This window comes from Mustelus asterias, chromosome 9, assembly GCF_964213995.1.
Source record: "Mustelus asterias chromosome 9, sMusAst1.hap1.1, whole genome shotgun sequence".
Taxonomy (NCBI): Eukaryota; Metazoa; Chordata; class Chondrichthyes; order Carcharhiniformes; family Triakidae; genus Mustelus; species Mustelus asterias.
In genome coordinates this window covers 61,218,095-61,231,598 of record NC_135809.1, presented here as the reverse complement: position 1 = coordinate 61,231,598, position 13,504 = coordinate 61,218,095, and positions in this window count along the sequence as shown.

Genomic DNA, 13,504 nt, shown 5'->3' with positions numbered 1-13,504 from the left:
GTCTGGAATTAAAAGCTAGTTTCGGTAGTAATGATCCTCTGATTCACTAATGTCCTTTAGGGAAGAAACTCAGCCTGTAAATCAACACGGTTGACACTTAAATGGCTTAGCAAGCCACTCAGTTGTATCAAACCATGCAAAGTCTCATAAAAAGGAATTAAACTTAACAGCACCATGGGTGTACCTACACCACGCAGGCATGGACTCCAATGGTTCAAGAAGGCAGCTCACCATTGCCTTCTGAAGGACAATTCGGGAAGGGCAATAAATATTGACTTAGTCAGCATCACCCACATGAATGGATAAAATTTGGTTTGATTTATGATTGTAACATGTATTGGGATACAGTGAAAAATATTGTTTCTGGCGTGCTATACAGACAAAACATAACATTCATAGAGTACATAGGGGAGAAGGAAAGGAGGGTGCAGAATATAGTGTTACAGTCACAGATAAAGTGTAGAGAAAGATCAGCTTAATATACGGTAGATCCATTCAAAAGTCTGATGGCAGCAGGGAAGAAGCTGTTCTTGAGTCAGTTGGTATGTGTTCTCAGACTTCTGTATCTTTCTCTCCAAGGAAGAGATGGAGGAGAGCATGTCCGGGGTGCACGAGGTCCTTGATTATGCTGGTTGCTTTTCCGAGGCAGCAGGAAGTGTAGAAAGAATCAATGGGTAGGAGATTGCTTTGCATGGTAGAATGGACTATGTTCACAACCCTTTGTAGTTTCTTGTGGTCTAGGACAGAGCAGGAGCCATACCAAATTGTGATACATCTGGAAAGGATGCTTTCTATGGTGCATCTGTAAAAATTGGTGAGTCGTAGCAGACATGCTGAATTTCCTTATCCTTCTTGGTGGGCTTTCTTAACTATAGCGTCAGCGAGGAGGGACCAGACCAGGTTGTTGGTGATCTGTACAACTCGAAACCTGAATCTCTCTACACCATTTTCGCTTCATCACTGTTGATGTAGGCAGGAACATATCTCCTTCATTTTGTTGACATTGAGGTCACCTGACAAAGGAGCAGCAAATGCTCTGAAAGCTAGTGGCTTTTGCTACCAAATAAACCTGTTGGACTTTAATCTGGTGTTGTGAGACTTCTTACTGTGTTTACCCCAGTCCAACGCCGGCATCTCCACATCAGTCAAAGAAGACAGAGGGTAGCAGTGGAAGGGTGTGTTTCTGAATGGAGGGCTGTGACAAGTGGTGTTCCTCAGGGATCAGTGCTGGGACCTTTGCTGTTTGTAATATATATAAATGATTTGGAGGAAAATGTAACTGGAATGATTAGTAAGTTTGCGGACGACACAAAGGTTGGTGGATTTGCAGATAGCGATGAGGACCATCAGAGGATACAGCAGGATATAGATCAGTTAGAGACTTGGGCGGAGAGATGGCAGATGGAGTTTAATCAGGACAAAAGTGAGGTAATGCATTTTGGAAGGTCTAATACAGATAGGAAATATACAGTAAATGGCAGAACCCTTAAGAGTATTGATAGGCAAAGGGATCTGGGTGCATAGGTACACAGGTCACTGAAAGTGGTAATGCAGGAGGAGAAGGTAGTCAAGAAGGCATATGGCATGCTTGCTTTCATCGGCCGGGCTATTGAGTTTAAAAATTGGCAAGTCATGTTGCAGCTTTATAGAACCTTAGTTAGGCCGCACTTAGAATATAGTGTTCAATTCTGGTCGCCACACTACCAGAAGGATGTGGAGGCTTTGGAGAGGGTACAGAAAAGATTTACCAGGATGTTGCCTGGTATGGAGGGCATTAGCTATGAGGAGAGTTTGGAGAAACTTGGTTTGTTCTCACTGGAGCGATGGAGGTTGAGGGGAGACCTGATAGAAGTCTACAAGATTATGAGAGGCATGGACAGAGTGGATAGTCAGAAGCTTTTTCTCAGGGTGCTAGAGTCAATTACTAGGGGGATAGGTTTAAGGTGCGAGGGGCAAGGTTTAAAGGAGATGTACGAGGCAGATCTTTTAAACAGAGAGTAGTGGGTGCCTGGAACACGTTGCTGGGGGAGGTAGTGGAAGCGGATACGGAAGTGACTTTTAAGGGGCGTCTTGATAAGTACATGAATGGGATGGGAATAGAGGGATATGGTCCCTGGAAGGGTAGGGGGTTTTAGTTAAGTCGGTGCAGGCTTGGAGAGCTGAAGGGCCTGTTCCTGCCCTGTAATTTTCTTTGTTCTTTGTTCTTTTATCTTTATTATGGAGATGAAAGTATGCAGATGTAATGATGGAACAGATATGTGGTAATGGGGTCATCACAACACAGATCGCAAATGGAGCAGCTCAGTTTCAGATGGTTACCATGGAAAGGGATGGATTTTGCAGCTAGGGATTGGAGTTTGTGGCAGGGTTCAAAATAACTTTTGTCTTCCCAATACTTAATTAAGGTTTATGACAAGTCTGAGCCTGAAGAAGGGTTAAGAGAAGTGATAGTGAGATAAAGCTGAGTGACTGTTCAGCTTTGATGTTGTGGAGAAGAGATATGGAACCTGAGAATTATTTTCAGATTATATTGTTCAAAATATGCATGCAGAAGAGAAATGGAAGAGCTCAAAGATAGATCCCCAGTAAACTCCAGAGGTAACAGTTGAAGAGTAGGAAGGACAAACCATTGCAGGTGATCTCTGGATATGATCCGATAGATAAGAATGGAACTAGGCAAGGGAAGACCTACCCAGCTGGATGCCCCAGGAGAAAAGTTGGAGAAGGATGGTGTTGTCAATCCTGTTGAAAGCTGCAGATATATTGAGAACAATGAGGAGGTATATTGTACCATGATCATAGTCACATAGAATGTCACTTGTTAAGAGCCCTTTCTGTAATGAGGCAGGGCAAAAAATGCGATTGGAGGGATTCAAACATGGAATTGTTGGAGTAATGGGCACAGATTTTTTTATATTGGAGGCAACATGTTCAAGGGGTTTTGAGAGAATAGGGAGGTGGAAGATGGAGCTGCAATGTCAAGGAAAGAGGTGTCAAGGACGGGTTTTCAGAGGAGAGAGAGGAGATGATGGCTGATTTTTAAGAGTAAGGAACAGTGGCTGAAGAGAGAGAACCCTTGGCACCATCAATTAACATAGGGAACAAGAAGGTAAGTTGGATGTTCAACAGTTTAGGATAGACTTGAGGAGCAAGAGATGGGTCTCATGGACAAAGTGAGCTTGAAAAGGGGCAAGATGGGAGATGGAATATGGTCCAGAGATGTGAATGGTGGGAATCATATGGAGAGGTTTGGCACCGTGGGTTAGGGGAAGAGATGAAGTATTGGAGGCAGTTGAACTGATAGTTTCAATCTGTATTTGGTACTGAGGTGAGGGTGGAGATACTGGAGGGTAGTTTAAGAAGACTGTTGTGGAGAAGAGATGTTATAATGTAACCAATGATAACATGCTGTGGGGGTCAGCTGACCCAGTATAAATAAAAAGCAGATGGGGATTGTGGCCCAGGGTATGGCCCAATTGGTGGTGTAGTGAAGTCTCTTCATTAAACCTTTTATTTGATTTACTTTGTGAAGTTAGTTCTTTTATTGCTTGCGACTGGAGTATCCTTACTGGTGGATGAACAGAGAAGCTTTGCATTCTAGGGTGATCTTTGAATAGTGAACAGTTTTACCAATGGATAGAAGCACTTGATAATACTTTACATAGTCCAACCAGAACTGGTGATGGATAGCTCAGTCAGTTGTCCACGATAGGTGTTCAAGTATGTGTCCTTTGAATTAAGAGATTGGGAGAATGACTGAGGTGAAAAATAATAATGATTTCAACGGGAACGAGGACAAAAAATTTGAAGGAGGTTAGTGCGTGATGAGTTCAATGGCTGCAAAAATCTCACAATTTAATACATGGCCAATAACCAAAGAGTGGAGCATTCAAAACTGCAATGGTAAATGACTGGAGGGAGTTTCTTACCTGAGAATAGACGCAGAGCATAGGGTTGGGAAAAGAAGTGGCCTGTGAGCAAAGAATGATCAGAGGTGGTCTTATCAGTGACAGCCTGGATAATCCAACTATGCCCATGTGAGATGGTGAATTTGAGGGGGTGGCTATGAATATGGGTAGACAAGTTCATATGGAGAATATCGATTTAGGGATGAAAGGCGGGCTGTGGACTCCGACGAGTAAGAGTTGAAATGGAGGTTGAAAGCACCAAAGGTGAAAAATCGCTTGGTGCATGTTGAGGCTGAGAGAGGAAAGCAATGAAAATGTCTCAATGAGAAACTTGGGTAGGCAGTAAAGAGCAAGGGGCACGATTTTCCCAGCCCGCTGTGCTGCATGAGCACCACCGCAGCGGGCTGGGGAATAGTAGCGGGAGAGCTGGAACGGATTGCTGGTCATGACTTTCCTGGGCTATTTTTATGGTATAATCAGCCTCGTGCCAGGAAACAGTGCAAGGCTGATTACAATATTTAAATCAGCATTAGCATCTCATTAGCAAGTCCGGGACAGTACCATCCAGGCTCACTAATGTTTCTGACTCCACTGGGGGAGGTTCCCATCAGTGGGGATTAACGCTGGTCCCCAGCAATGGGGACCTAGTGTGATGGGGGCAGAGGCCATTGAGGCCCCCGGGAGGTTGAGGGCAGGGAGGTGTCCTTTGGGTAGTGCCAGTCTGGCATCCTGACAGTGTGTTTGTGCCAATCTCCTGCTAGGAGATTGGCACATGTGCACTGCCCGCTCAGTGCACTGATGTCAGCCTCTCAGGCAGGATTAGGTCCCATGCTCCCTCACTACCGGCGTAAATCTCCCGGCTTTGTTTGGATCAGGAATTGGCTAGCTGTAAGAAGACAGAGGGTGGTGGTTGATGGGAAATGTTCATCCTGGAGTTCAGTAACTAGTGGTGTACTGCAAGGATCTGTTTTGGGGCCACTGCTGTTTGTCATTTTTATAAATGACCTGGATGAGGGCGTAGAAAGATGGGCTAGTAAATTTGCGGATGACACTAAAGTCGGTGGAGTTGTGGACAGTGCGGAAGGTTGTTGCAGGTTACAGAGGGACATAGATAAGCTGCAGTGCTGGGCTGAGAGGTGACTAATGGAGTTCAATGCAGAAAAGTGTGAGGTGATTCACTTTGGAAGGAGTAACAAGATTACAGAGTACTGGGCTAATGGTAAGATATTTGGTAGTGTGGATGAACAGAGAGATCTCGGTGTCCATGTGCATAGATCCCTGAAAGTTGGCACCCAGGTTGATAGGGTTGTTAAGAAGGCGTACGGAGTGTTAGCTTTTATTGGTAGAGGGATTGAGTTTTGGAGCCAGGAGGTCATGTTGCAGCTGTACAAAACTCTGGTGCGGCCGCACTTGTTGCGTACAGTTCTGGTCACCGCATTATAGGAAGGATGTGGATGCATTGGAAAGGGTGCAGAGGAGATTTACTAGGATGTTGCCTGGTATGGTGGGAAGGTCTTATGAGGAGAGGCTGAGGGACTTGAGGTTGTTTTCGTTAGAGAGAAGAAGGTTAAGAGGTGACTTAATAGAGGCATACAAGATGATCAGAGGATTAGATAGGGTGGATAGTGAGAGCCTTTTTCCTCGGATGGTGATGGCTAGCACGAGGGGACATAGCTTTAAATTGAGGGGTGATAGATATAGGACAGATGTCAGAGGTAGGTTCTTCACTCAGAGAGTGGTAAGGGCGTGGAATGCCCTGCCTGCAGCAGTAGTGGACTCACCAACATTAAGGGCATTTAAATGGTCATTGGATAAACATATGGATGATATTGGAATAGTGTAGGTTAAATGGGCTTTAGATTGGTTTCACTGGTTGGCGCAACATCGACGGCCGAAGGGCCTGTATTGCGCTGTAATGTTCTATGTTCTATGGCTGCCGGAAATTCGACCAACTAATCTTGCCCAAAACACGGACAAAGAAAAACTCCTGTTTTCCTGCCTGTTGGGCACTTAGTTTTTTGGGGGGAAAATTGTCCCCAAGGATGTTAAATGAGAGGCATGAGGGTGAGATGCTCAAAGGAGGATGAATTTGCAGAGTAGTAAAGGCACAAACCAAGATTTAGAGATAAGGCCTACAGCCGCCAACGTGGCAGTCTGAGTGGGGCATGGTTTGGTTATATAACCAGACAGGAGAACTTCATGAAGGGAAACTGTGTCATAACCCTTCAGACAGATCTCTGCCAAGGTCATGATGTCAATACGATCATTCACAATAAACTCATTCTATATTCTCTGAATACTTGTGCAGCTTAACCATTACTAGCACTCAATTCTACGAGTATCACCATAAATATTCTGACCTGGATAACCTATGCATATTTTACCAGCACAAGCTTATCCAGATCACAGTATTAATATTTGTGACATTCAAAAATACAAGAAGCGAACCTTCTCATATTTGCTAGCTCTAGAGTAGCAGGAGTAGGACATGTAGTCCATCATCTTGCTTTTGCTTACAACACACCTATGGTCCTCAGATTGAAAGCCTAAAACACAATTCACTAGTGATCAGAAGAAGCCTTGGTGTGTTTACAATGTTGCTTACATGACTAACCAAAATCAATGTTTCCTGGGGATAGGAGCAGAGGGATGGGGGTGGGTACTTGTATTCTGTGGAGGACTGGAGTTCACAACTCCTATCAAGACTATTTTAATTTGGGATATTTTTGACTGTGTCCGCCCTCTCATTTCTTTTAAGTATGAGGATCGCATTGCTCCTTCCCACACAATTTGGTTCATTTTATCTACAACTACCTCTTGACTTCCAACTACATTTTCTATGACAAATTATTACTTCTAGTTAAAGCTGTTTCCATTTTACTCCAACTCAGTATCTGCAGTATAGCTTTAGATAAATTGGCATGAATTCAACATCTGGCTGAAACCAAAGGAGCAGTTGGTGTTAAACTGATTACAGCACTTTAACATTACTCCTTCTTTGTTGAGCACTACTGAGAAAAGAACACCACAGAAACAGTGTACAACAGGAAAGAGAGCGTAGTAGTGAACAGTTGTTTTTCAGACTGGAGAAAGGTATATAGTGGATTAGTAGTGGGAACCTTGCTTTTCTTGATAAACATTAAATGATTGAGCATTGGGTTTAGAGGGAAAAATGTCAACATTTTCAGGTGCCACAAAACTTGGAAGTATTGGGAAGTCTGAGGAGGATGGTGACAAAGTTCAGGAAAACACAGACAGTCTGCTGGAATGGACGGACATGTGGCAGATCGCATTTAATGCAGAGTAACATGAGGTGATGCATTTTGGTGCGAAGAACATAGATAAACTAAGGATGCAATTCTAAAGGGAGTGGCAGGTACAGACAGATCTGGGGGTCATATATGCACATACATGAAGTGGCAGGGCAGGTCCAGAAAGTGCTTAAAATGGCATATGGGACACTGGACTTTATGAATAGATACATTAGATAGGCCTTTACAGGCCTCAACCAGCACATTTACGCATAACAATCCCTAGGTGGCCTTCCTGCTGCCATCCCACTTGTCCCCGACCAGTCCACAACTTCACAGGGCATGGACGAGGCCTTGGATCCACCTTCTCCTAAACTGAAGCCCTTAAGTGGGCAAACTGCCTCTTCCCATTCTGCCTCAATTTTGAGAAGGCGTAAGAGTTCAAGGATGGCAGAGGTAGGGGGAGGAGGGTTGGAGACCAACATGTTATCCTGCTAGGGCTTCAGGCAGGAGAGAGATTGGGTGTCTCCATTACCAGCCCTGCTTGAGACTGAACAAACCCTCCCCATCCAAAGTCCAAGCCCTGTGGCTGATACGTCCCACATGCCCTTCAAGTCACAGCCTCCACCTCTCTGCCCTCACCCTCCCCCTCACTGCCATCCTTTTATTTATTCGTGGGACACGGGCATCACTGGCTGGCCAGCATTTATTGCCCATCCCTAGTTGTCCTTGAGAAGGTGGTGGTGAGCTGCCTCTTGAATCGCTGCAGTCCATATTCTGTGGGTTGACCCACAATGCCATCAGGGAGGGAATTCCAGGATTTTGACCCAGGAACGGCGATCTATTTCCAAGTCAGGATGGTGAATGGCTTGGAGGGGAACTTGCAAGTGGTGGTGTTCCCATTTATCTGCTGTCCTTGTCCTTCTAGATAGAAGGGGTCGTGGGTTTGGAAAAGTGCTGTCTAAGGACCTTTAGTGAATTGCTACATTGCATTATGTAGATAGTAGATACTGCTGCTACTGCGCATTGGTGGTGGAGGGATTGAATGTTTGTAGATGTGGTGCCAATCAAGCGGGCTGCTTTGTCCTGGGTGGTGTCAAGCTTCTTGAGTGCTGTTGGAGCTGCACCAATCCAGGCAAGTGGGGAGTATTCCATCACACTCCTGACTTGTGCCTTGTAGATGTCGGATAGGCTCTGGGGAGTCATGAGGTGAGTTACTTGCCCAGTATTCCTAGCCTCTGACCTGCTCTTGTAGCCACTGTGTTTATGTGGTGAGTCCAGTTGAGTTTCTGGTCAATGGTAACCCTGAGATGTAACCCTTGGGATTCAGTGATGGTTATACCATTGAATGTCAAGGGGCGGTGGTTAGAGTGTCTCTTATTGGTGTTGGTCATTGCCTGGAATTTGTGTGGCGCGAATGTTACTTGTCACTTATCAGCCCAAGCCTGGATATTGTCCAGACCTTGTTGCATTTGAACATGGACTGCTTCAGTATCTGAGGAGTCGCGAATGGTGCTGAACATTGTGCAATCATCGGCAAACATCCCCACTTCTGACCTTATGATGGAGGGAAGGTCATTGATGAAGCTGCTGAAGATTGTTGGGCCTCGGACACTACCCTGAGGGACTCCTGCAGAGACTTTCTGGAGCTGAGGAGACTGACCCTCCACAACCACAACCATCTTCCTATGTGCCAGGTATGACTCCAACCAGTGGAGAGTTTGCCCCCTGATACCCATTGATTCCAGTTTTGCCAGGGCACCTTGATGCCACACTCGGTCGAATTCGGCCTTGATATCAAGGGCAGTCACTCTCACCTCACCTCTGGAATTCAGCTCTTTTGTCCATGTTTGAACCAAAGATGTAATGAGGTCAGGAGCTGAGTGACCCTGGCAAAATCCAAACTGTTGCTGAGCAGGTGCTGCTTGATAGCACTGTCGATGATCCCTTCCATCACTTTACTGATGATCAAGAGTAGACTGGGCGGTAATTGGTCGGGTTGGATTTGTCCTGCTTTTTGTGTACAGGACATACCTGGGCAATTTTCCACATTGTTGGATAGACACCAGTGTTGTAACTATACTGGAAGAGCTCGGCTAGGGGAGTGGCAGGTTCTGGAGCACAAGTCTTCAGTACTATTACCGGAATGTTATCAGGGCCCATTGCCTTTGCAGTATCCAGTGCCTCCAACCATTTCTTGATATCACATGGAGTGAATCGAATTGGCTGGAGACTGGCATCTGAGATGCTGGGGACCACAGGAGGAGGCTGAGATGGATCATCCACTTGGCACTTCTGGCTGAAGATTGCTGCGAATATTGCCTTATCTTTTGCACTGATGTGCTGGGCTCCTCCATCATTGAGCTTGGGGATATTTGTGGAGCCGCCTCCTCCAGTGAGTTATTTAATTGTCCACCACCATTCTCGACTGGATATGGAAGGACTGCAGAGCTTAGATCTGATCCGTTGGTTGTGGGATCGCTTGGCTCTGTCTATCACTTGCAGTTTTTGTCATTTGGCATGCAAGTAGTCCTGTTTGGTAGCTTCACCAAGTTGATACCTCATTTTTAGGTATGCCTGGTGCTGCTCCTGGCATGCCCTCCTGCACTCTCCATTGAACCAAGGTTGATCCCCTGGCTTGATGCTAATGGTTGAGTGGGGGATATGCCGGGCCATGAGGTTGCAGATTGTGCTGGAGTACAATTCCGCTGCTGTTGATGACCCATAGTGCCTTATGGATGCCCAATCTTGAGTTGGGAAACCCTGGACATCCCTGTGTCCTGGGACTCTCGCACATTGACTCTTGGGACTGATTGCAAACCCAACAGTGGCCACCGTTCTCAATCAGGTTGGCCAGCAGCCCTCTGAAGTGGGACTGCCACCCAAGAGGACGGCCTCCTTAGAATGTTAAATAGCTGCAGGCATTTCTGTTGGGAAATTCTGCCATTGGAAAGTGTCATCCCAGAGCACAAGAGTAAGGAAGCTATGATGAACCTTTCTAAAAGAGTAGTTTGACCTGAACTCGAGTATTCCGGGCACTGTACTTTTGAAAGGATATGAAGGGTCTAGTGATAGAGCAGAAAAGATTTTTTCTTACAAGAATGATTCAAAGGATGAAGGAATTCATTTATGCAGAAATTGGAGAAGCTGCGGTTGTTCTCCTTAGAGAAAAGCAGGTTGATAAAAATGATCAAAATTATGATGAATCAAGACAGAGAAACCAAGAGAAACTATTCCCATTGGTGGGTGGGTTGAAAACCAGAGGACACTGATATGAGGAGATTGGACAAAAAGTAACAATGATAAAAAGAAAAAAATGTCTTCCCACAATGAATGTTTAGGATCTGGAAGACATGGTCTGGGAGTGCGGTGGAGGTAGATTTAATTGTTGCTTTCAAGAGGGAATTGGATAATGACAGGAAATGAAAAAAATGAAAAACTATGTGGAAACGGCAGGGAAGTTGCCCTTGAAGAGAGCTAGTACAAACGCAATGGGCTGAATCGTCTCCTTCTGCTCTGTATCCATTCTATGATTCAAACGTGGAGAAGGGATTGAGAGCAAAGTGTGCAGAATAGCTTGAAACATTGTGGAACTGATAGGCTTCCAACACTGCTGACAAATTAAGACAGTTATGCTCAGTGAACATGTTCTGGGTAGGATATAAATTTTGAGAAAATGTTTCTGCAGAATTTCAGGAAATTTTCATGGCATCGACAGAAAAGATTATTTCCAGGTAAAAGAAGGACGTTGTAAAATTGGACTGATAGTTCTATCCCTACAGGAAGCTATTGCTTAGAGTGGTTATATTTACATATGAATCTGAATAGAAACAAAGCTGGAAATTTGTATTTTTAACAACTTTTAGCACACCTCAGATTTATTAACAACTACCAATGAACATTAAAATGACACATGTGCACCAAGGAAGCTTATAATAATGAGCCATTGACTGATGCCTTCATGTCACAGAGTCAGCGTCTTGGGTACTCTGCTTCCTGTCCTTCAATTCTATTCAATTCTTTTCTTTAATGCTGAACCTTTCCAATATTAACAGAAACCTCCTATCTATATCCCTGACTGAGCCACAACTTTCTCAATGCTCTGCCAGTAGTTGAGTCCTCTCTATTCATCACTTATTCAACTGTCAAATGAAGGGCAACTCAAAGAAAACTGAAGCTTTCAGAGACCCATTAGCATTGTGTCTTCCTGTATGAAAACAGCTACAGTAAACATCAATTAAACTTGATGGAAATTTAAAAGAAAACTTGCTTAGCAGGTATTATTTGGGGAATTGGATGCAGCAAGGTTCAAACGTTGAAAGGAAAAGAAATAATTGCATTTATATTGCACATTGAGACCTCAGAACATCCCAGAATGTTTTGTCACCAAATCCTTCCCATCACCCTTCCAATCCTCCGACTATCCCTGTCACTCCCCGACTACAACCCTACCTTCAGCTACCGCCCCAACCCTCTTGACTACCCTTGTTCCCAAACACCCCAATCCTCACCCACTTAGCTTACACACTTTATCTTCTCCCTGGCTTCTCAAAGTGGCTAGGACCTTTAAACTTACCTGCTTGATGGATTCCAGTGCCATAAAAAGAGGGTGTGGCTTCACTTCCCTCAAACTCTGCTCTTCTGAAGAGTCTCAGGAGCTGGTATGCTGCACATTTCTTAGCAGGCCCCAGTCAGAAAGTTGGGAGAAATGAGCAGCTCCCGACTCATGTAAGTAAAAAAGGAGTGGCGTAGCATTCACATTGTGACTGCCACACCTTGGGAGTTCTGCTCTACATATCTTTTTTCTGGGTGAAAATACTTCTATTCTCCAGCATTAATGTTCCTTGCTTTGATGTTGAATTATAGAAATTTTCAACTTAAGTATTTGGACCAGGACAGTATATAGTCAAAATACTGCAGATGCTGGAAATCTGAAATAAAAACAGAAAATATTGGAAAAACAGTGGACGGATTTTTACAACCTCTTTACGCCCATTTTGCCATGAGAAAATGTTGTAAAATTGGGTATAAAACAGCTAGTGTGAATGGCGCCAGTTTTTGTGCCTGTCGCAATTTTACGACAACCGGATTTCCGGCACGGTCAGCCTCTCGCCTGAAAACACGTGCTCCCCATGAACGGGGGACAGTTGTGTTGGGCTTACTGGTTGGACTGGAGGCCATTGAAGCCCCCAGAGGAGGCCGAGTGCAAAGTGGGAGTGCCCCTTGGACAATGCCAGACTGGCAGTGCCACCCTGGCACCTGGGCAATGCCCACTGGGCAGTGCCAAGGAGCGGGTGGGGAAAGGGTGGGTAGCTAATTGAGGCCGTCTGCAGAAGCAGGGGCCTGACAGCTCTCTCTGTCTGTCAGACCACTACTACTGTTAATGCGCATGTGCAGCATCAGAGGTCTACACATGCGCAATATCTCCCTCCACAGGCTGTCTGGCAAGTTAAGACCTGCCCATAGCCTGTCTGGCTAAAAACTGACTAGCCGATCTTTTTAGAGACAGAATGCATAAGATTGGGTGTGAAAATGCGCCAAAAAACAGATCTAGAGCTCTCCCATTTTCAGACTAGTTGGACACTTAAAGAAACTCTCGTAAAATTCCACCCAGTAGGTCTGGCGACATCTGTGGAGAGATAAACAGAGGCCGGAATTCTCCAACATTGCCAGCGGTTGGGATTTTCTGGTCCAGCTGCAGCAAATGGAGTTTTGGCTGAGTGCCAAATTGTCCATTCTCGCTGGCAGTGGTGGCGGGTGAATGAGATTGGAGAACCCCGGTCAGAGTTAACGTTTTGAGTCTGTATGACTCTTCTTCAGAGTTAAACAGAGGGAGAAGTATGATGGATTTTATACTATGTAAGAGGGAGCAAAATAAAAAGTCAGGGATATGTAGGAGTTTAGTAGAAATTTGACGAAGATTTAAATGAGCACAAGACAAAGGGAATGTTAATGGTAGTATTAAGACTAAAGAAGGTGCTGATAGTGGCGTAAAGTACTACCATTAATACTCCCTTTGTCTTGTGCCCATGATGCCTTTGTCAAATCTCTCCTGAACTCCTACCTATCCCTGACCTTTTATTTTGCTACACCCCCTCTTCAACAGTATAACATCCATTACATTTCGCCCTCTCTTCCACTCTGAAGAACAGTCATATGGAATCGAAAAGTTAACTCTGTTTCTCTCTCATAGATGCTGCCAGACCTGTTGTTTTTTATCCAGCATTTTCTGATAGTACATAATCAACTTATCATTAAGCTCAGAAAAGCCTTTCAAACCAAACCTGGGGAGTTTAGCTTTTACCATTAGCTGAAACTGATCAAACAGCTGAACGTTGAGCACCC